The sequence below is a fragment of the Alosa sapidissima genome, chromosome 7, assembly GCF_018492685.1.
Source record: "Alosa sapidissima isolate fAloSap1 chromosome 7, fAloSap1.pri, whole genome shotgun sequence".
NCBI classification, from domain to species: domain Eukaryota; kingdom Metazoa; phylum Chordata; class Actinopteri; order Clupeiformes; family Clupeidae; genus Alosa; species Alosa sapidissima.
Genome location: NC_055963.1, coordinates 2,120,874 through 2,144,516, shown reverse-complemented (window position 1 = coordinate 2,144,516; position 23,643 = coordinate 2,120,874). Strand labels below are relative to the sequence as shown.

General features: G+C 39.1%; 2 long non-coding RNA genes across 2 annotated transcripts; both read right to left on the bottom strand.

Annotated features, from left to right (window-relative positions):
• Positions 1-6,183: 6,183 nt before the first annotated feature.
• On the bottom strand, positions 6,184-21,786 carry LOC121713316. Its single transcript, XR_006032794.1, has 4 exons — positions 21,570-21,786; positions 20,912-20,915; positions 14,131-14,134; positions 6,184-6,194 (listed from the first exon to the last, which is right to left on the bottom strand). It is a non-coding gene; the product is annotated as an uncharacterized LOC121713316 (long non-coding RNA).
• On the bottom strand, positions 9,451-12,419 carry LOC121713307. The gene is made up of 3 exons (XR_006032783.1): positions 12,369-12,419; positions 11,004-11,213; positions 9,451-10,328 (listed from the first exon to the last, which is right to left on the bottom strand). It is a non-coding gene; the product is annotated as an uncharacterized LOC121713307 (long non-coding RNA).
• Positions 21,787-23,643: the final 1,857 nt, after the last annotated feature.

Sequence of the window (23,643 nt, the reverse complement as noted above, 5' to 3'; positions counted from 1 at the left end):
GATTTCACCACCATGATACCATCTCCGGGGCATCACGTGTGTGTAATGTGACCACAGCTCTCCGGTCAGAGAGTGAGGAGTAGTGTGTGTTGTGAGAGTGTGTTGTGAGAGAGAGGGGTAGTGTGTGTTGTGAGTGTGTGTTGTGAGAGTGTGGGGTAGTGTGTGTTGTGAGTGTGTGCTGTGAGAGAGAGGAGTAGTGTGTGTTGTGAGAGAGAGGGGTAGTGTGTGTTGTGAGAGTGTGGGGTAGTGTGTGTTGTGAGTGTGTGCTGTGAGAGAGAGGGGTAGTGTGTGTTGTGAGTGTGTGTTGTGAGAGAGAGGGGTAGTGTGTGTTGTGAGTGTGTGTTGTGAGAGAGAGGGGTAGTGTGTGTTGTGAGTGTGTGTTGTGAGTGTGCGGGGTAGTGTGTGTTGTGAGTGTGTGTTGTGAGAGTGTGGGGTAGTGTGTGTTGTGCCCATAGCTCCCCTCAGTAGGAGACTGTGGGGTAAAGCTGATGAAGATTCTTACTCTGGCCTTTCAGTGTGGTGGTGTTCGGAAGGCCTTTATTAATTATTTGCAGACAATGATGGATCCAGGAATATGGATTTATAAAGGGCACAAGTTGAAGATGCAGTGATGTCACATTGGCAGTCTGATTGATTGCTCTCCTCACCTGTCTCCAGTAGTTCACTAAAGATTTGCACATGAGCACTGAAGGTCACATGGAGGTCAAAAACATACATATGGAGTTGATAGATGGCCATAAAGGCATGTGCAGCACTCCTAGAACACTGTGAGTTATGACCTCTGCACCCTCCTCTTCTTTCACAAGGAGGGGTGCAAGCTCTCCGGAGTGCTCCGATTCAGTGTATGTGCTGTCTCGCTCTGTGGTCTTTGCCCTCAGTTCAGAAACACCCAGATATGCTCATGTATTTGATAGAAAGTGACGTTTTTATGTATTGTTTGTTTGATACATTTTGTTTGTTTGTAAATTATCATTTGGGACCAAGATAACATCAGTTGGTGCAGTTTTCAGTGAGGCCGGAATATGCACATTTTTGAATATGCATTTACATTTTTTCACTCCATGAAAATAAATAGCTTTTTCAAACCATTAACTAGCCAAAAACTTAAAAAAATATGCAATCCTCCCATAGAGAGAAAGACGAGGGCAAATCATCTGCAATCCTCCCATAGAGAGAAAGAAGAGGGCAAATCATCTCCCATAGAGAGAAAGAAGAGGGCAAATCATCTGGTGGGATCCCTTAATGCCGCCACCTCATTGTGTTCCCATAAGCCTTAGCAAAAACAGAGAATCAAGCTGTTGTCAGCGTTGCCAAAACGTTCCCCATGTGTTTGATAACTATGCTGAAGAGACAAGTTAAATTGCAGAGCTCGGTTATATTTTATGTCATGCATTGAGGTGAGCCTCAAGCAATGAGTATGCACAATATACCACCAAGTACATCATGACTTGCACTGCAATGACGGCTTCTGAATACTGTGGTTATATTTATTCAGAATGTTCTATCTGAAGAAGCAGCGGCTGTAAATAATGTTCTATTAGCATTGGCGCCGTAGCATTCATTGCCACGCCTGAGTGCCTACTCTCTCAGTACATGTCTCAACCTGTTACTGTTCAATATCACTATTATTGAATTTTATATATATTGCATGTGAAGTTAATTTAAACTAATTAATTGGAATTAGTGGTTCCAATTGGGTAGTCACAGCATGAATCAATTTTGTAAACTGAAAGACATATTCTGCATTAATGTTAGAAATTTCAGTTATGTGCAACATGCAACCAAGTAAATGGGTTCAGTGGGGACAGTGCTTGACGTATCCTAAGCCATGTAAAAACAAACTTTTATATTTTTCTGTCAGTCGTATATTATTTAGAATATCCGGTAGCACTTTACTTGAAGGTATCTACATAAGAGTGACATGACACCCCAACTTGTCATGACAAAAACCGAATGACACTTAATGACAGAGGCGTTATGTCATACACGTTTATGACTTGTTTATAATGTTTATGACACGTTAATGACAATGTCATGTCACACTTATGTAGATACCTTCAAGTAAAGTGTAACCAAATATCCATATTGAGTGCAGAATTGTCAACATTTCGAAAGCAATATAAGTTGGCGCATATTCTAGTTAGCCTGCTGAGACTAAGCTATAATGGAAACAGTCATATACTAAAATATATAAATATTCTAGTTAGCCTGCTGAGACGGATCAAGTTTTAATGGAAACAGAATGAACGGAAGATGAAAAGCGGATGGATTTCCGGTCTAATGAATAAGGTGGATATGTGGCGTACAATCACTGATGAATTATACATGTTCACTACCTAACGCAGTCATGATGGGAACAAAGCATGGCTCATCTCAAAGCATAACTATAAGATCCACTCAGCTCCAAAACTCTACTGGTCTCTAAGCAAAACTATTAACAAACACATGTGAACACTTTTAGCATCACTGATTCATTGGCTTGCAAAGGCTTCTGGGAAGTTATTTAGGTGCTTCACATCCCATTCGTCGGACATGGTTTTATTGGATACGTTCACTGCTGTGGCAAAACATGGTTTTATTGGATACGTTCACTGCTGTGGCAAAACATGGTAGTTCAATGTAATAACATTTGTGTTTTAAAGACAAACATACTTTGTGTAATTCCATATTTTGTGGTTTAGAGAATGTGGCAACCCCTCTTCTCCTTACAGTACATGATTTAGTCAGACTGATGGAATTCTCAATTGGAATGACCATTTAAACATAATAATGTTGTGTTTCATACAGGACTAGACTGGACTGGTTTATGTAAGGGTAAAGTAATGTGGCTTCATTAATCGGACAGCCCTGACTTTTTCTTTTGTTACAGCACATGCACCAGTAGCTCTAGTGAGCCATGCTCATATGGTGTGAATAATTGGGCTAAATTATTAGCTCTAGTGAGCCATGCTCATATGGTTTGAATAATTGGGCTACATTATTTAATAGAGACAGATACAAAGGCGTGGGAGAGACACTTCCATTATGCAGGTGTGCAATAGTGTATTTTTGGAAATCCACATTCCTGCTCTGTCTCAGCTATTTTCAGTGTTCAGTGTTTGCAATATACCTCTCTGGGTTCCATGTTCTTCTGAGTTTCATATAGTTTGGTTGATCCTGGTAGCAGGAGATGAGGTTTCAAATGGTTTAAGTATATTGTTTTGTTTGATAGAAGGTGTTACATATGCTGCTTTGAATTGTTTGGTCACATACTGTACCATGGTCTTGGCCCTCACAGTATGCATTGGACAGGTCTTGGCCCTCAGTATGCATTGGACAGGTCTTGGCCCTCAGTATGTAAATATCTGTTTTCCTTCTCCTATCCAACTTCCACGTGAGAGAAAACTCCCATGCTCCTCTGCCTTTGGTGTTCCTCTGACAACAGCCTGCACTAATCGAGGCTCTGGGTGATTATTTAAATCAAAGCCCTGACATTTGCAAATGCAGATGGAAAACTTCATCTAAATTCTGTTTCCAAGGGCTGCTGGTCTCTGTGAATATATGATGAGCACAGATACCATTCATTCACCAAAAAATGTATTAATCTGCACACAAATAACCAGCGTCATTGATGTCTTTGACATGATGATCCCCGGAACTATGCTTCTAGTTCAAACTACTGTATATAACTTTACAACGTCCGTTGGAACTAGGGTTTTGGGAAACACTTGTGTAGCTTAACAATGCATTGGACTATGTAAATTGCACACACCGAGGCTAGTTATTCTGAACAGATATTCTTGTGTTGGTTATTGTTAATTAGCTTAGTTATTCTGAACAGATATTCTGCATATTCTTGTGTTGGTTATTGTTAATTAGCTAGTTATTCTGAACAGATATTCTGCATATTCTTGTGTTGGTTATTGATAATTAGTTGTTCTGTACTGATATTCTTGTGTTGGTTATTGTTAATTAGCTAGTTATTCTGTATATTCATGTGTTGGTTATTCTTAATTAGTTATTACAGTGCATGAAAATGCACTGTACTGTTATTCCAAGGCTTTTTCTTCTTCTTCTGATTATTCTTCTTCTTCTAATGCAGTTAATGCAGCTTCAACCGTTTAACGTAGAAACTTCGTTCAAACTATGTTACGTAGGTCTTACTTAGGACATGTGGGATTTGTATTTTTCATCTTTGTAACTTATATAGTTTTTAAACTATTAATTAAAAACTAATCAAAATTTCCCCATAGACTTAACATGGCAGCCTGATCTCAAAACAAGTGTAGTACATATGTGTACGAAATGTCAGTGCATGTTAATTCGTAAAACCTTGTACTAGCGGTCGGTTTTGAGGGGGGAGGAGATTTCTGGTCATTTTTAATTTCCCGGCCCCAATCAGCCCTATAAACGGGGGATTTAATTAGAAAATTGCATTAATTTCAGTCTGGGATTTAAATGATGCGCTATAGGCTATATTCTTCTATTATTATTATCATGATCTAAATCTGAAATATACAGCCTTTTTAACGGTTCGCCTACAACAAAACTGCATTTAGGCTTACCTGTATGGTTAACCAAAATATCCAAAACCTACTCGTCAAAATAAAAGAATAGACAATAGACAAAATAAAATAAATCTAATTAGTGATAGCCTATTAAATGTGTTAATATCGTCCTGTTACGATCAATTCCTTAGTTCTCAGTCTGGAGTTGGAGGTCTATTTTTCTGCTTTTTTTTTCTGTGATTGTCAAAGACGTGGACAGATAATTAGCTAAATAAATCATTGTTCACGACACGTGTTAAATGATCGAAATGAGTGCGATGGTGCAATCCTGCCAAACTTTCCAATTAGGTGGCATGGTGTTTGACATTAAGGGCCCATCCACACGGAGACACTTTTTAGGTTAAACGCAGAGGTTTTGCTTCGTCTTGGCCGAGCGTCCAAACGAATCCTGTAAACGCACTGCCCGAAACCGCACTTTTCTGAAACCTGGTCCCAGAGTGGAGAAATCTGAAACCGTAGCCCGTTTGAATTCGTTTAGACAGCGAAACCGCACATCCTGCTTGCGTATCGATGATGTCACCTCAGCTGCCCTGGACTTGCACTTATAGTATTGCCTAACAATACTAGTTTTCATACATGACATTACCTACGATTACACTCCGTAAGATAAATATCACAACTGGTGCTGCGCAGCGCCGATAGCTTATGACTTGGTGGACTGAACACTGTTTTTCCCGTTTTTTTTTAATGCATTCTAGCTACTGTCAGTGATGCGAGAGAACTTCAGTTATTAGGAAAGTGCGGTGTAAGTTCAGGCTACATTAATTTGTGCGTAGTGCCAGTGTCATTCATTTATTTTACATATCTTACAACATATATACATGCATTCACAGTCGAGTGAAATCAGATATAAGCATACAAAGACGCTTAGAACTCACGTTAATCCGATGGTAGCACACTGATTGCAAATGCGCGATTTGATTTGATGCAGGCAACGTGTTGTTACTAACGAAGGTTTTATAGCAATATTATAAATGTGGCGACAGAATAGCCTAGAACTTGGGTAAGCCTTGCGTTTAGTGATAGCCAAAACTAATGTGAATCACGGACTACAACCAAAGAAAGTAAAGGTGATTAGTAGGCCTACCTGCGTTAGCCATATAAAGGACGGGACTGCACCCTTCACAAACCGTAAAATAAAGTTGATTAGTTTTACAGTTGTCTACAGTTGACAGTTCACCATCAGTCCACACAAACAATTCTGGTTTCCTTGCACTAGCCATTTTGTCATAGCTTATTCTGTCTGTTTGTAAAGCACAAACTTTGGTCAATTTCTGTAAAGAAACAGTGCCACCTATAGGCCTGGGGTATGAAGTAACGTGTTGAGTCGTGTTGAGATGGATCCGTTTGGACGCAAATATTCTTGATGCGGTTTCAGGGAAGACGGAGGAAAAAAAGATCGGTTTCGTACGTGTGGACTAGCCCCAAATTGTCTAGTTTTAAGCAGGTCAGTTTCACATAATAGCCTATTTGTGTCTTTGGGTCTGGGTAACTCTTGTGACAAAAAATGCTGTTATAGGCTACTACCGTTTTTCTGAAATTACAAAGCAGTACAACAACATATCTATGTCCAAAATATAGTGCATTTGTACAGTGTACAATATAGTCTAGTGCAATGCAGCTTTTAATGTCCAAAGTAGCCTAGGCCTACTGTATTTTCCTGCATAAGAACTACACAAATTCCTCCAAAACTACAGTGTTGACACTTGAAGTTGTGGAGTTATATTTTAGTAGCCTAATGTAGTAATTGAATATTAACCCACAACATTTTTACCTTTGTCTCACCAATATGTAAGATATACATACTAATCAATAATCAATGTTGCTAGGTCATTGCTAGATTAACTGAGAAGGTTGCTATGGTGTTGCTAAGGTACGTATGGTGGTTGCTATGCTAAATAAAGTGGTTGCTACGTTGTTGCTAGGGTAATTGAGATGGTTGCTAGGGTCGATATGGTGGTTGCTATGTTAAACATAGCAATTGATATAGTAATGGTTGCTATGTTGTTGCTAGGGTAACTGAGAAGATTGCTATGGTGTTGCTATGTTGGCATTGTAGTGACGGTTGCTGGGTTGTTGCTAGGGTAACTGAGAAGGTTGCTATGGTGTTGCTAGGGTACGTATGGTGGTTGCTATGCTAAATAAAGTGGTTGCTATACCGGTTGCTAGGGTAGTCACATTGGTTGACAATATCAAAGTGGTTGCTAGGGTAATTGAGATGGTTGCTAGGGTCGATATGGTGGTTGCTATGCTATGGTAGTGGTTGTTAGGTTGTTGCTAGGGTAACTGAGAAGGTTGCTATGGTGTTGCTATGTTGGCATTGTAGTGGCGGTTGCTGGGTTGTTGCTAGGGTAACTGAGAAGGTTGCTATGGTGTTGCTAGGGTAGCTATGGTGGTTGTTATGCTAAATAAAGTGGTTGCTATGCAGGTTTCTAGGGTAGTCACAGTGGTTGACATTATCAAAGTGGTTGCTAGGTTGTTGCTAGGGTAATTAAGATGGTTGCTATGGTGGTTGCTAGTTTGACGTTATGGTAGTGGTTGCTAGGTTATTGCTAGGGTAACTGACAAGGTCTCTTTGGTGTTGCTAGGGTTGATATGGTGGCGGTTATGCTAAATAAAGCAGTTACTAGAGAGGCAGTTTCTAGGTTGTTGCTAGGGTAGCTATGGTGGTTGTAATGCTAAATAAAGTGGTTGCTATGCTGGTTGCTTGGGTAGTCACATTGGTTGACAATATCAAAGTGGTTGCTAGGTTGTTTCTATAGGTCGATATGGTGGTTGCTAGGTTAAACATAGCGGTTGCTATGGTAGTGGTTGCTAGGATTGTTGTTAGGTTGATGCTAGGTTGGCTATGCCAACTCAACCCTCACATATTCACAGACTCTGTAGCACCCCCTACAAATCCTTTTTTTTCAATCTTTGGCTCCGCCTTCTGGCAACACACAAGCAGCTAGAGGTCTCAAATTGCACAAACAATTATGTTTTTACCCCCTTATTAATATATGTGCCACATGTTGGTATTAGTTGACAATGACTGGTGTAACCCTATCAAGGCCTGTCTAACCTATGCAAATCAAGGACATCTGAACCTAGGGTTAGCATTTGTGTCTTGCATACCTCCTAGACTGATTTCATTTTGCAATTGACATTTGTATATGACACAAAATTTGAGTGTGTAGTAAAATCACATCTCACATATTCACAGACTCTATAGCGCCCCCTAGAAATCCAATATTTCCTATATTTGGCTCCGCCTACTGGCAACACACAAGCCATTAAATGTCCCAAATTTGACAAACTAGTTTGTTATCATCCCGTGTATCAAAATATGTGCCACATGTTGGCACTATCTTGAATGAACTGGTGTAATCCTATCAAGGCCTGTTTGACCTATGTAAATTATGGCCATCTAAACCTAGGGTTAGCATTTCTAACTTGCATACCTCATAAACAGACTAAATTTGGCATGTGACATCTACCTATGACATAAAATATATGAGATACGTAAAATCACACCTCACACATTCACAGACTCTATAGCGCCCCCTAGAAATCTACATTTTCCAATCTTTGGCTCCGCCTCCTGACAACATACAAGTAGCTAGAGGTCTCAAATTTGACAAACAAGTTTGTTATCATTCCCTGTATCAAAATACGTGCCACATGTTGACATTTCATGAAATAATGGGTGTGACACTTATCTAGGCCTGTCTGGCCATATGGGTGTCTCAAATGTAGTTTCTGAGTATGTCCGGTGCATCAAACTTGCCATGGCAGGTAAGATCTGTGAAATTGGGTTTATTTCAGCACAGCACACCTCTGTGTATCATATTCAAACAAAATATGGATGTTTTAATGGTTTGTGTATGATTTAAGAACTTTTGTTGGTCAACATCTGTGAAAAACATACTCTCTGAACGCCATTTCTGAAGATTTCTTGTGCATCAAAATTCCCACAGTACCTAAGATAAGTGAAATTGGGGTTATTTCAGCACAGCACACCTCTGTGTATCATATTCAAACAAAATATGGATGTTTTAATGGTTTGTGTATGATTTAAGAACTTTTGTTGGTCAACATCTGTCAAAAACATGCTCTCTGAATGGCCATTTCTGAAGATTTCTTGTGCATCAAAATTCCCACAGCACCTAAGATAAGTGAAATTCAGTTTAATTCAGCACAACACACATCTGTGTATCAAGATCAATCAAAATATGTAAGTTTGTGATTGCTTTAAACAGGGGGTTGTCCAATACACATAAAGCAAACAGCAAAGGTATGCTAATACAAAGCAGCACTACAGGCACTAAATAATAATTTACCTTAGATCAGATTCAACTTTATTGTCATTGTGCAGAGTAAAAGTACAAACAGGGTTCCCACTGTAAGTCAAATGTAAAATTCTATGACTTTTCCCTGACAAAACACCTGAATTTCCATTACTTACTATACAGTATAATGAGTAGTACAATATACCGACCAATGATTTCAGAGCACTCGCATAGCAGTCAAGAGTCTTTTACTTTTTAGAGCGGGAGATGAATAAATAGGCATTGAATTAACACAGTTGGGCTACTCAAGCAAGCTGTAAAGACAATAACCAGATATACACCAATTCTGTATGGAAATATGTTACGCATTTTGGCTAGTAGATCATAAACTACTACAAAATTCCCTGATATTCCATGACTTTGCCCCCAAAATGAAAAAAATTCCCTGACTTTCCATGTCTGGAATAGACTTTCTAAAATTCCATGATATTCCAGAAATTCTATGACCCGTGGGAACCCTGTACAAAGCAAAAGTGCAATGTGATATACAAAGTATAGACAGATGGTGCATAGGCAGGACAAGAAATATAGTGTTGTGTAGACAGCAATATGCAGTTGGTTTACAGAAGGTGGTTTAGAGTCATATAAATTATATATAAATATGGGTTGTGCAGTGTATTAACAGAACATATGAGAAACAGAATAAATGATATTCAGATATGAACCATATACACAGATATGTATAGTACGTACAGCTACAGTAACATTATAAGAGTAGTAAGAAGTGTATGTTCAGGATGGATAATATGAAGAGCAGTAGAATATGGTTATGTATAATTATAATTACAGTATGTGCATTTGTAAATAAATAACACTATGGGTGGGATAGGGTATTGGGGGCTTAGTTGATGGGTTGTCACCGGGATACAGAGCTACAGTCCAGTCGGATGACAGCTACAGAAAAGAAGCTTCCTCTGAACCTGCTGGTTCGGATGCAGAGAGACCTGTACTTATAATAATAATAATAATAATAATAATAATAATAATAATAAAGACAATAATATTTTTCAAGACCATAGAGAATGCTGTTGTAGTACTCCAGTCTTGAGGCGATGAGGGCATGGATGAGCGATGACGCATTGTTGAGCTGTCTGGTCACAGTAACACAAGACCCATCCTGTCAGGCTAGGCCAGAAGTCCCGTCACCGGAATGATGTAGAGGACTCTGAGACAGTCATGTGGCGCCTTTGACCAGTGGCCACAATACAGAGGACCCGTGACCAGTCAATGAGCAGTGCTTGACAAGCATCATGTGTAGAAGACCCATTTTGCAAAACAATGTAGACACCCATCTATTCTCAGGAGCAGTCCTTCGATAGCTGGCGGGAACAGCTGCAGAAAAATTCCTGGGCTTTGCCTTGCTCCTTCCTGGCCTGTGCCTTGCTCCTTCCTGGCATGTCTGGTCTCACTATGTCTTTCTGCTTTGGTGATGAGCCTGACAACAGCTGACAACCTGGAAATTAGAAATAAAAGTGTACATAGAAAGACATGTTAAAACATACTGATGACTAAAGTTCACTTATACAACACAGGCCTATGCCTTTAATATAGTGCGCCAAAGTATTTCAAGAGGTGGAACATGGCCTAATTAATGTTAATGGATTGGTTTAGGTGGTTGAATCAGCCGTCCCTTAATAGTGTAGGCCAAAATGTATCAGCTGAACAATTTGTTTCTCGCTCTACAATATGGGCCTATGTATGCCTTATGATATGCCAGAGTAAGTAGGAAAGTGGGACATGTCTTAATTGATATTAATTGACATCTAGAGGCTATAGGCTTTCAGAAAATATATGGTTTAGGTGGTCAGTTCAGCTGTCCCTTAATAGTATAGGCCCAAATGTATCAGCTGAACAATTTGTTTCTCGCTCTACAATATGGGCCTATGTATGCCTTATGATATGACAAAGTCAGTAGGAAGGTGGGACATGTCTTAATTTATACTAATTGATATCTAGAGGCTATTGGATTTCAGAAAATATATGGTTTAGGTGGTCAAACAATATATAATATCTACCATAGCAAAATCGCAGTAAAAGTAATGTAAAAATGACGTAAAATACCTGCCAATTGTCCTCTGTTTCCACCGCTGCAGTAGATCATGATGAGAGGATGCGCTCCGTATCACACCTGTTAATGGAAGCAAGGACTGAGGTGTCAAGGCCAGCATGCTTCAGCCTCTTCAGGAAGTAAACAAATGAGTAGCCAAACAAGGACAAACAAGGCCTTGTTTACATGCTGGCTGTCTTGTAGTTTGACACCATTCTCCTTTCTGTGAGTGTTCTGTTGGAGTCATATAATGAAGTGCATCCCATACATCAGGATATCAGGAGCAAGGATCTGTGAAAACATAGTAGAGGGGAGAAAAAAAAAGACATAAAGATACGTCAAGAAAACATTACATGACCATCCCAGAAAGGCTAGGCAATCAAGGACATGGGTAGATAGATGGAGGAGAAATAAAAAATAATAAAAAGTTCTATGGAGATGTGCAAAAGTTGGAGAAAGTCAGATATGTGTGTGTGTGTGTGTGTGTGTGTGTGGGATGTAAAAGTGCTAAAAGTCATGTAGGTGTGTAGGTGTGTGTGTGTGTGTGTGTGTGTGTGTGTGGGGGGGGGGGGGGGTCATGAGTGCTGAGGAGTGAATGAGCGCAAATTCAGTATAGTGTGAATTCAGAGTTGGGAAATGTTTGAGAGTGCTGAGGAGTGAATGTGTGCAAAGTCAGTATAGTGTGAGTTCAGAGCCTAACCATGTTAGATCTGTTGCATGAATGGCAGAGATAACTCAAATTCCCTTTCTACAGTCATCTAAACAAGGCAATCAAATTCCAGGACCAGCATAGATTACTTTTATTAATTCTTGGATAATCTTCTCTGGTGTCAATTGAGCATTTCTCAGTTCAGTTACTGAGAATTGTACAGAATAAAATATTACTGAAATTGTATTGGTAATGTCTTACGTTACTGCATTACAGAAAAAAAGCAACACATTACTGTAATTACATTACTTTTTTAATGCATTACTCCCAACACTGCTAAACAACACTTCCTTTCTCCTTCCTTTCTCATTGTATCACTACTGCAATTCATAGACATATATTGTATATAGGTGAGACAAGTGTAACACTGGTGTGGGTATTTATTCAAATACTGGAATAGGCTACTAAACTATCCACAACTTCAAGTGTCAACACTGTAGAAATTTGGAGGAGTATTAGTTCTTATGCAGGAAAATACAGTATAGGCTACTTTGGACAAAGCTGTATTGCACTACGTAGTACACTGCAGAAATGCGCTATTTTGGAGATAGAAACGTTGTTGTACTGCTTTGTTTTTCAGAAAAACGGTAGTATTTAGTGCAAAATTGCACTAAATTTGCGTGATTCTAGTCGTTTTACAGCATGAAGAAGTTTTGGTCAGGATAAGTATCCCTATATTTTATTCGAAACAACAAAAACCTTATTATTATTTACTAAATTTACGTAGATTGACTTACCCCACATGGCTCTCGCTCTACGATGCGTTTCCGCTTTCTTGTGGTGGCGTGTATCACATGACAGCAACCATAACGCACTTCGTCTTTTCCTGTTTACATACCTCGTCATCACTCCAGCGTTCTGACCGGTTCTGACGCATTGACGTACATAGCCAGTTTGCTAGCTTTTAGTGCTAATAAATCTGCCGGAGAAACACCTTCACAAACACAAACTATGATGAGTCATGACTCATGATTTCATTTACCATGAGAAACCTATGAAATAATTGATCTTCGTTTCAAAATTGTAGTCATTCATAACATGAAACACAGTAAATAATCAACTATCAGTACAATTAAATCAATAGTAAATCTCAACTAGAAATGCAATTCCAAGGAATTACCAGTGCATGAAAATGCTAAAGTTGTGATGTAAAATATCATGTATAGTTAAAACAGATAATACAGAGATGGTTACTACGGTGATGCTAGGATAGACATGGTGGTTGCATAGCTTAATAAAAGTTGATAGTTTAAAAGTAGACTGTTTAAAAGCTGAATGTAGATAGTTTAAAAGTTGTTGATAGGCAGTAGATAGTTTAAAAGTTGTTGATAGACAGCTAGTTTAATAGATAGTTTAATGATAGTTTAAAAGTAGACCGTTTAAAAGTTGAAGGTAAATAGTTTAAAAGTTGTTGACAGACTGGAAGTTGAATGAATGTTGATATTCAAATAGTTTAATGGCTGTGTATAGGTAGATATTTGACGATAACTGAAAGTTGGAATGGCTCTAATGTTTGCTAGCAGTTATGCTAAGATTTTTAACTATGCTAACCATGCTACTTAGCTAATGTTTTATAGCAGTGCTAGCAATGCTAACCTGCTAACCATGGTACTTAGCTAACGTTTTCTAGCAGTTTAATGAATGTTGATATTCAAATAGTTTAATGGTGATAACTGAAAGTTGGAATGGCTCTAATGTTTACTAGCAGTTATGCTAAGACTTTTAATTCTGCTAACCATGCTACTTAGCTAATGTTTTATAGCAGTGCTAGCAATGCTAACATGCTAACCATGCTACTTAGTTAACTTAACTAACATTTTCTAGCAGTTTTGCTAAACATGTTAACTATGCTAACCATGTTACTTTAGCTAACCTAGCTAATCATTTTTAGCAGTTTTGATAAAAATGCTAACTAACATGCTAACTATGCTAACCATGTGACTTAGCTAACCTAGCTAATCATTTTTAGTAGTTTTGTTAAAAATGTTAACAATGTTAACCATGCTAACTAGCTACAGTGGGTAGGAGTCATAGTTAATGAAAAGTGTTGACATAGTTGATGACAAGTTAAAAGTTGTTGATAGACAGCTAGTGAATGTATATAGTTTAAAAGTTGAATGTAGATAGTTTAAAAGTTGTTGATAGACAGCTAGTTTAATAGATAGATAGTTTAATGATAGTTTAAAAGTAGACCGTTTAAAAGTTGAATGTAAAAAGTTCAGTAGTTTAATGCTAAATAAAAGTTCAGTAGTTCAATGCTAACATGTGACTTAGCTAACCAAGCTTATCATTTTAGTAGTTATGCTAACTATGCTAACTAGCATGCTACCCATGTTACTTAGCTAACCGAGCTAATCATTTTTAGCAGTTTTGCTAAAAATGCTAACTAACATGCTAACAATGCTAATCATTTTTAGCAGTTTTGCTAAAAATGCTAACTAGCATGCTAACCATGTTACTTAGCTAACTTAGCTAATCATTTTTAGCAGTTATGCTAACTATGCTAACTAGCATGCTAACATGCTAACCATGTTACTTAGCTAATAATTTTTAGCAGTTTTGCTAAAAAATGCTAACTAGCATGCTAACATGCTAACCATGTGACTTAGCTAACCTAGCTAATCATTTTTAGCAGTTTTGTTAAAAATGTTAACAATGTTAGCAATGCTAACATGCTAACTTTGCTAACCATGCTAACTAGCTACAGTGGGTAGGAGTCATAGTTGATGAAAAGTGTTGACATAGTTGATGACAAGTTAAAAGTTGTTGATAGACAGCTAGTTTAATAGATAGATAGTTTAATGATAGTTTAAAAGTAGACCGTTTAAAAGTTGAATGTAAAAAGTTCAGTAGTTTAATGGGTTACATTGTTTAACAGTGGATTATTGTAGTGAGGACTTTTATTTTGAAACAGTTTTGGGCAGAGGAAACAGTTGAATAGGATGTGTAGTCTTAATTGACCCAGATTGTATGCTTAAAGCCTGAGGCTGCAGGTGGCCTGAACACCTGCCATAGGAATCGAATTGCTTAACGTATTATGATGTCACAATCGGCAATGTTAAGTCTATGGGGATTTTTAAAAAGTATAAAAGTTTCAAAGTTGAAAAGTCATACCAACCCGATCTGTTTGAAGACCTACGTAACAAAGTTTGAATGAAGTTTCTAAGTTAAACTGTTCAAGAGAAATAGCGTACGGAAAAAGTGGTAAGTGGAATAATAATAAGAAGAAGTTGCCTAGGAAGAACAGTACAGTGCATTTTCATGCACTGTAATTAGAAAAGATCCAATATGGCGGAAAGACCGTGGAGAATGGGGGTGTGGTTAACAACGCGTTAAATCGTACAGCTTTGTACTATCTATAGTGACATGACTTTTCGTACATGGGTTTACTACCGTAGCTTTGTGAGCACGTTGAACATGGGCTGATGACATCACAATAGAGCCGTTAAGCAAGAAGAATCCTATGCCAGGTGTTCCGGCCACCTGGATCAACTGCCAGTCTCAGGCTTTAAGCAAACAAACTGGCTCTATTAAGACTACACACCCTGTTCAACTGCTTCCTCTGCCAAAAACTGTTTCAAAGTAAAAGTCCTCACTACAATATTTCACTGTTAAACAATTTAACCCTTTAAACTACTGAACTTTTTAACTGTTCAGCCATTGTAACTGTTACTTGTCATCAACTATGACTCCTACCCACTGTAGCTAGTTAACATGGTTAGCATAGTTAGCATGTTAGTATTGGTAACATTGTTAACATTTTTAACAAAACTGCTAAAAATGATTAGCTAAGTTAGCTAAGTAACATGGTTAGCATAATTAGCATGTTAACATTGCTAACATTGTTAGCATTTTTAGCAAAACTGCTAAAAATGATTAGCTAAGTCAGCTAAGTAACATGGTTAGCATAGTTAGCATGCTAGTTAGCATAACTACTAGAAATTATTAGCTAAGTAACATGGTTAACATTGTTAGCATGCTAGTTAGCATAGTTAACATAACTGCTAAAAATGATTAGCTAAGTTAGCTAAGTCACATGCTTAACATAATTAGCATGTTAACATGCTAGTTAGCATAACTACTAAAAATGATTAGTTAGGTTAGCTAAGTCACATGGTTAACATAGTTAACATTGTAACATTGTTAGCATGCTAGTTAGCATAGTTAACATAACTACTAAAAATGATTAGCTAAGTCACATGGTTAGCATAGTTAGCATGCTAGTTAGCATAGTAAGTTAGCAAAGGCACATGGTTAGCATAGTTACAATTGTTAGCATGCTAGTTAGCATTATTAGCATAGTTATCATTTTTGACAAAACTATTAGAAAACATTAGCTAAGTTAGCTAAGTAACATGGTTAGCATAGTTAGCATAACTACTAAAAATGAATAGCTAAGTTAGCTAAGTCACATGGTTAGCATGTTAGCATTCTGCTATTTTAGCATAACTGCTATAAATCATTAGCTAAGTCACATAGTTAGCACTGTCAACATAGTTAACAGCATTATTAAAATTAAAATAAAAACTGCTAGAAAACATTAGCTAAATTAACTAAGTTAAGTAAATTGGTTAGCATTATTATCTTTGTTAACATAGTTAGCATAACTACTAGCAAACATTAGAGCCATTCCAAGTGTCAGTTATTGTCAACTATCTACCTAAATAATTTAACCATTTAAACTATCCACCTATGTAACTGTTCAGTCATTCCAACTATATTAAACCTCATCTACCTAGCAAATAATTTAACCATATAAACTATCCACCTATTTAACTGTTCAGTCATTCCAACTATATTAAACCTCATCTACCAAGCAACCAATATAGTTTGTTTTTACTCTGTATGATATTTTACATCATATTTTTGCATTTTCATGCACTGTATTTCCTTCAGGAAATGCTTTTCTAGTTCTGAACTGATATTCTTGTGTTGGTTATTGTTAATTAGCTAGTTATTCTGAACAGATATTCTGTATATTCTTGTGTTGGTTATTATTAATTAGCTAGTTATTCTGTACTGATATTCTCGTGTTGGTTATTGTTAATTAGCTAGTTATTCTGTACTGATATTCTTGTGTTGGTTATTGTTAATTAGCTAGTTGTTCTGTACTGATGTTCTGTATATTCTTGTGTTGGTTACTGTTAATTAGCTAGTTGTTCTGTACTGATGTTCTGTATATTCTTGTGTTGGTTACTGTTAATTAGCTAGTTGTTCTGTACTGATGTTCTGTATATTCTTATGTTGATTATTGTTAATTAGCAGGCTCAAACGTTTAGCAGGATGTCGCCATCATTTTTACTCTGACCGCTGATCCGGAACCTCTCATGCGGCAACACAACAGGCGCTCCATGCAGCGTCAGCGAGCCCCAATGTTTGGCCAACGTTTAACGTTAAAGAGGTCACACAGACCACAATGTCCACAAGGTTTTGACCTTTGAAATCAATTCCAGGTCATCTGGTGACATCACTGTCACTGTAATTATGTGAGATCATCTGCCATATTGAAGTCTATGGAAGATTGAACTTTCTGGATATATCTGTTCTACAGCAGATCTTCATCATTCAAACATGTCTCACAAAACAGGGTTTGAGACTCTAGACTGCGCAGGCAAATGCTACCCATATGAAGTTTAAATGTTCTATGTCTTTTTGTCTATTTTTTTGCTCAATAGCTGCTAACATTAGCACTACTCCTCTACTCCAAACATGTGTGTGAAGATATTGCACCAGATTAATTGCCGTTGCATATATCTTAATATTTTATCGTTAACATTATTATTTCAAAGCAGCTTTGGAGCATGCAGCATTTCACCAGTGAAACTCACTTTCAAGCCAATTTACCCCCAACACAGCTGTGCCTCCAGGCACCACTGTACAGTCACACTGCCCTAGTGTATCAACAATGATCTGGCTGGTTGCAGTGTATCCTCCAGATCTAGAGAGGATTTCTGCAAATGCTCAAGTAATTACCCAGTTGTGATGAGGTCTGTTTTTTACCTCTCTGTAGAAACATCATGGGAGTCGGTGTTTGTCTTCCGTGTCATTTCTGATAAATAGTAACTTAACTCCCAAAGTGTCAGCTGAAAAGAATACACACAGTTTTCCTTGTTGATGCCAGACATGTTTAGTATTGTCAGCACAGGGTCTCTTGCTGACCTCATCTGTGTGTGTGTCCTCTGCTACCGTACAGGAACATAAGAAATGCTTTATAATAACGTAAGAAATATGCCATTCATGTAGGAAATGCTTTATAATAACGTAAGAAATATGCCATTCATGTAGGAAATGCTTTATAATAACATGAGGAATATGTCATTCTTGTCTGGGGACAGTGCAATATGGGAATCCCTTCTCATTACAAATAATCTGTTGACTTACAATTACAGCTATGGGCTATTTACTCTCTCCTCAAGATTGTGTCTAGAATGTGTACTGTTATTAAACATTTCATAAATTGGTTTTGATTTTATGAAATTGCTGAGTCTAAAATGAACACTAGTGAGAATAAGATCAGGACCCTGCTGTAACTCTCACAGGATGTGCAGGTAAGCAGGACGGCTGTTTGGTGTGCAGGTCAGCAGGACGGCTGTTTGGTGAGCTGGACGGCTGTTTGGTGTGCTGGACCTGACTTCCTCATGGGGCAGGAAGTGCGGCGCAGAGAGGATGGACTCACTCACGCTGCTACAGTGTGTGTGTTTGTGTGTATGTGTGTGTGTGTGTGTGTGTGTGCGTCTCTGAGCGTGTGTGTCTATATTCCAGGTGCAGGCTCACTCACGCTGCTACAGTGTGTGTGTGTGTGTGTATGTGTGCAGGGTGCGATTTGTAGGGGGGGGTGGTGAGGATTTCCCCCCTCTGGTTTTCCTATCCCTACCTCTGCTAAATTATTTTTATCGTCGGGGAGGACAACATTTATCCCCCTCTGCCCCTCATATTGATTAATGCTACTTCATATAAGTAAAGCGCTGCAACGTGAGAACAGTCTAGTAGGCTAGCCTACATAATAATCTGACATCAGAAACGCACCGTCACCGTCAGCACTGATGCTGCTGACACAGTGGCTGCGTGATAACTTAATTTGGCCTTGATCGTGCAGGACATTTCAGAATGTCGAGTGTGTAATCCATCATAAATGGCTAGGTTCAATGGAAAAGTTAGCTGGACAAATGAAAGAAAACGAGAAGGATTCAGTGAAGCATAATAATGTTTTAGAACCTTCAAAATTAGAAAACTGATGCAACTGAGATGGAGGACAACTGCGCGTAGAGTAGAACGTAGGCCTATTGTCCGAAGGAACTTACATTAAATGAGGAGATACAGGAGATAGGAACAGCTGCAAGAAATAGAAGCTTCATGGTCTTTACAGTATGTTCTGGTTCGTAAATTATTTTCATAAAACTTCATAAAAAGTTGCCCTATAACTTTCCTCTCCAAACTCTTCACTACACTGTAGGCAATTAACTGACAGTATGATAGGCTATTTATTTTCTGTAGGCTACAATAAACACATTTATTTTTTCAACTTTTGCAATATTACGCACTTGGCTACTGAACGCAAATCAGCAGGAGAGAGAATGCACGTAGCCTACGCAGCGTGTAGCGCAATGTGTAGCCTATTTGGTTACCAACTAACACTGTTAGCCAATTCACTAACTTAAGACTTCAGTGCCATCATATACAACGTTTACAGAAAGGATGGAGGCAGCAAAAGTAGAGAAGTCATTTCAGATGGGGCAAGAACAAGGTGAAAACGTAGTCCTACCCTGCATTAGAGGAGCTGATCATCATACCAAGCACACTCGCTGTTTAAAGTCATAGACCACGGTAAACTAAAACTAAAATGTTACAAAGGTGGCAAAAATGGGTATTATTAGGACATTACTAGGCTATGAATCGTTCATTCATTTTTTTTTGGGGGGGTGGGGGGTTACAAACTTATTCAAAATCATCCCCCCCTCTGGTTTTTACACAAATCGCACCCTGTATGTGTGTGTCTATATTCCAGGTGCAGGATCACTCACGCTGCTACAGTGCGTGTGTGTTTGTGTGTCTCTGAGAGTGTGTGTGTGTGTGTCTGTGTGTGTCTCTGAGTGTGTGTGTGTGTGTGTCTATATTCCAGGTGCAGGCTCACTCACGCTGCTACAGTGTGTGTGTGTGTCTATGTGCGCGAGTGCGTGTGTCTCTCTGTGTGTGTGTCTATATTCCTGTTTCAGCAGGTGTGTGTGTGTGCGTGTGACGTGCACTTCTTGTGTTTTTTATTTGATTTCATTTCCCATTTCCCGTCATAACCTTTCCCGGGCATCGGGAAATAGTCTTGATCAGATTTCCCAGGAATCCCGTTTCCCGGGATTAAACCCAAATCAGCCCAGCAGGTTCAGTACCAGCCTTCCTGAGCGCTGAGTGCTGCAGGTTCAGTACCAGTGTTCCTGAGTGCTGCAGGTTCAGTACCAGTCTTCCTGAGTGCTGCAGGTTCACGCTGCACAGAGCCCATAAGCCCCACATACACCTGGGCAGCAGCACAGTATTTGCATAAAGTGTTTTACTGAGACACCCCATGATGCATTTGCATAAAGTAATTACACAAAGGCGGGGCAGTTGGTCATACATGATGACAATAATAAACAAAAGCAGATTGGTCACACATGATGACAATAATAAACAAAAGCAGATTGACACTTACCTGGAGGAGAGCCCAGACTGATGCGATGCATGCTGCCAGCAGATAATGGACTAGATTATTCAGCTGCTGTCCACTCCACTCTCATTGTGCCATTTGGGGTTTGCCTGTCGTGTGGCGACATGCTAAGACGCGGTGCTTTATTATGTTGCTGTGCTAATGAAAACATTGCCATGCTGCGCCCAGACTAATAAGCGCGGACATCGATTTGTGTAGACACACACGTCCTGGTGTCAGTGCCCTGGCAGCTGCTACTGCCCCTGGGGAGGAGAGAGAGAGAGAGAAGGAGAGAGAGAGAGAGAGAAGAGAGAGGGAGAGAGATAGAAGGAGAGAGATAGGGAGAGAGAGAGGGCAGAGAGAGATAGAGGAAGAGAGGAGAAAAAAGGCAGGGAGAGATATCAGGTATGATAAGAAAATAATTCCGTGGAAATGCTGCTATGGAAGCAACTGAATCTATGGAAGCTACTCACGGTTATGGATAGAAATGTAGTGGAGTAAAGAGTACAATATTTGCCTCTCAAATGTACTTGAGTAAAGTCATGAGTACTTCCCAAAAATGATACTCGAGTAAAGTACAGATCCCTCAAAATTGTACTCAAGTACTGTACTCAAGTAAATGTACTCCATTACTGTCCGGCTCTGACAGTAAGGCTAGGCCTAAGCTACTGCACTTAAAACTTAAAAAGATTGAACGAACCTCCCCGAACTTTTAAATTGCGATCAGTGGCTGGCATCGGGTGAAAGAAGCTTTTCGAAGTTGAATAGGCTATTAAAAAGTATTTGCGCACCTCCATGTCACAGGAGAGACTGGGCTCGCTTTTCTGTGATTCGAAAAATGCATTAGGCTACCTGCAAGCTGGCCTATGATTTCATGGCTGAATTTGCGGCAAAGTAAGCAAGAACATTTTTTATTCCAAGTCAGGATGTCATTTATTTGTCCAATGTTATCCTACAGACCATAGTGCACATCTTATCAATAGTTTGAATGTCGAGAGTGTTTCTGCTCATTGACAAATAGCGTTCAGCACAATGATTCATGCCCAATTGATTCCCTTGTTAAAGTGCTTTGTTACACTAGTTTGGTTTCGTGATGTAGCCTATGATAAACGGCTTATGAATTTCTTGAATTTCCCCCTGGGGATCAATAAAGTATCTATCTATCTATCTATGAATGTGACTCAGCTAATGTTATAGGCTATAGCCTACAATTCCCCCTCACAAGCTGGTGTAGCCTATTAGCCTACTATTAAAATGCACCGACAGGTAGGCTACGTGTATCGCATGATTTCATGCACGTAAGTGAAAAGGGCCTCGCACCTGTCAAGTTCACACAGGACCTTGCACCCCCTTGCGACGGCCCTGCAGCTCCTCCTAAGACAGCGGGGGGAAAAAGTTCAAATATGTGATAAACCCGGAAAAAGTTGACAGGTATGTTTCGGTCCCGGTGATTATTTGTGAAATTGTGCAAACGACAGCCTTTTCAAGGCATTTCGAGGAAGGAGTGGTAGCATGCAAGCTTCCAAATTGACCCAGTACAGAAGGCATCAATAAATTGTTGGGGAGGGTCATGCATTTTTTCACTTTGGAGGGTCATAGAAAAAAATCTTGCTGGCGAGGGAGGGTCACATCTTTTTTGACTAACGCTCCCAAAACTCCTCCGGTGGCCCCTTAAATAAATAACGAACAGTCCCTTAATCTCCAGACAATCTCCGGTGGCACTGGGCCCTATAATTGCCGTAAATCACTGTAGGCTACACATTGCATATGCTGTAGGCTATAAGGGACTGTTCGTTATTTATAAACGGGGCCACCGGAGGAATTATGACTGCTTCAATCAAAAGTTGCATGACCCTCCCCTGCCTGCAAGAAATTTTTCAACGACCTTCCAGCAGCTTTTTCAAAAAAGACATGACCCTCCCAGGCCAATTGTCGATACCTTCCGCCCACGCGTTTAAGCGCTATAAAAATCACATCAACTTAGGCTATCATTCTGAAATCAACCTCGGCTTTCTGATCTTACACATCACACTTCACCAAAATGGTGGCCATTTCAGTAGATTTACTCACTAACATTGTTGTGGAAACACAATAAGCATGGAAACTAAATGCACACTTCCTGCAACTGCATTAGCCTACTTGAAATAAGTTAGGCTACTCCTCTAGTAAGTATTTACATGAAATAAAACAATAAAACATTGAGACCATTCAACAAAGCACACTGGGTAATAACAAATTCAACACATGAACTTGTTGCTATGGACCCGTCTCTAGGCTTACTCAGTCATTGTAAAGCTGCCAAAGCTGAACATTATCCAAAACTCAATTACTCAGACGAGCGTCAATTTGGGAGCTTGCTACACTCCTTCCTTCTCAAATGACTTGAAAAGGCCGTTTGCACAATTTCACAAATAATCACAGGGACCGAAAAGTACCTAACATGCCAACTTTTTCCGGGTTTATCATTTTAACTTTTCCCCGCTGTCTTGCCGTTTTAATATTTTCCCGTAGAATATCCCATATTAGGCTACTGTAATACTCTCATAACATTAGTCCTGCATTCTGTGTTGTCCTGTTGTTACCCCTTGCCCTTCCAGTGAAACAGATGTATTCAAATCATCGTTTTGCTTGCTTGAATGCAAACTCAGAGTGATGTTAACCTAGGCCTATTTAAGTTAACGACGTGGTTGTCGTGAGAGCACGAATTGTTGACCAAATGGATATAGGCTGTTAGGCGTGAATAAAGTAGGCTACTTTGTTGCTCCAACCGAATTCCAACGTTAATGGGGACGAATGTTGACATTTTCCGTATTTTGCGTGAGAAACCCGGGAAATCTCCCTTATTTTCATTGTTCAATGTTGACAGAGCTATGGAACGAAAGAGAACGTTATATGGCGACAGAAATCAACAATCAAACAAGCAACTTTGATTTTTTGCTGTTTTCATTAATACAAAAGATGGGTGACCCCCCCCCCCCCCCCTTCTAGACAAAAAAGTTAGGTGACCCTCCCCTCAACAAAGAATAAAAAGACATGACCCTCCCCTATTTTCCTCCGGTGGCCCCGTTTGTAAATAACGAACAGTCCCTAATACACATTACATATGCTGTAGGCTATAATACACATTACATATGCTGTAGGCTAGACATTGCACATGCTGTAGGCTATAATACACATTACATATGCTGTAGGCTATAATACACATTACATATGCTGTAGGCTATAATACACATTACATATGTTGTAGGCTATAATACACATTACAGATGCTGTAGGCTATAATACACATTACAGATGCTGTAGGCTATAATACACATTACATATGTTGTAGGCTACAA